Here is a 1,247-nt window from a genome sequence, read left to right as displayed (position 1 = left end):
AAAGTTTCATAGTAATTAGATACTTTTAACTTATAGAACTCAAGTTTTGTACCTATTGCAATTTAGTCCTTCTAGTCAAATTGAGCACTCAAACGATAAAATTTCTTAACAAAATTTTCACACAATTATTCGATAATGCTGTAGACCTTAAAATAGTAATAAAATAAATATTTTTACTTCAAATTTGTGGTCTCGAAACCACTATTCTGATTCGACCTAAAAATGAGCTGTTACAACTCTCCCCTATTTTAGGAATTTTCGTTGTAACACCCCGAACCCGAGACCGTCGCCGGAGTCAAACACGAGGTGTTAACAGACTTCAAACCACTTATTAAAAATTTCCCAGACAAGCTGCCAATCTGCGTACTAGTCACTTTAAAAATCATATCTTGAGTTCTGAAACTCGAAATCCAGTTCCGTAAATTTTTCCCGGAACTAGACTCATATATCTATATGGTAGAATTTTTGTAGAATTTTTGGTCGGGCCAATTGGTACAGTTTATTAGTTAAAGTCGTCCCTGTTCCTGGGTTCGACTACTCTCACCCTTGTGCATTACGACTTAGATATATCCCTTTACAGAGCTCCAATACTTATGCCGTTGGTTTCTAATGAAACTAGACTCAAAAGGGAATCTATACATATAAATCATGACTTCTAATTGTCTCTGATTAATCTAGGGTGAATTTCTAAAGTCGGGACTGGGGATCCAGAAATCGCTCTGGCCCTATTTCACAAGAGTTTAATTATCTCCTAACATACAGCTCATATGGTCATTTCATTTCTTCTGTATGAAAATAGACTCATCGAGCTTCGATTACATAATTTATTCATTAATTAATTCCATTCCTACTATTTTTAGTGATTTTTCAATCTCACGTCACTGCTGCTGCCAGCATCTGTTACTAAAGCAACTATGCCTATTTCGTGATTTCTCCTTGATCTAACTAGTAATTCATCATACATATCACAAATTATGATCATGACTAGCCATGCCAAAGGCTAATCATTGTCAAACATCTCCCTACTACACTATTTCCATATCATGAATTTTAACACCAAAAATAATCAACCATGACATATGGCATAAAAATCGAATTACCAAGACTTACGACCTAACATTATAGAACCAAATCCAACCGAACATTTATGCCATTTTCGCATGGCTAAAAGTTTACATACCAAATTTCAACAAAACATATTAGCCTATACATGCCGAAATGTTCTCCTAGACCAACTAAAAAGAAGA

The sequence above is a fragment of the Gossypium hirsutum genome, chromosome A13 (assembly GCF_007990345.1).
Source record: "Gossypium hirsutum isolate 1008001.06 chromosome A13, Gossypium_hirsutum_v2.1, whole genome shotgun sequence".
NCBI classification, from domain to species: Eukaryota; Viridiplantae; Streptophyta; class Magnoliopsida; order Malvales; family Malvaceae; genus Gossypium; species Gossypium hirsutum.
Note: the sequence above shows the minus strand (reverse complement) of the source record.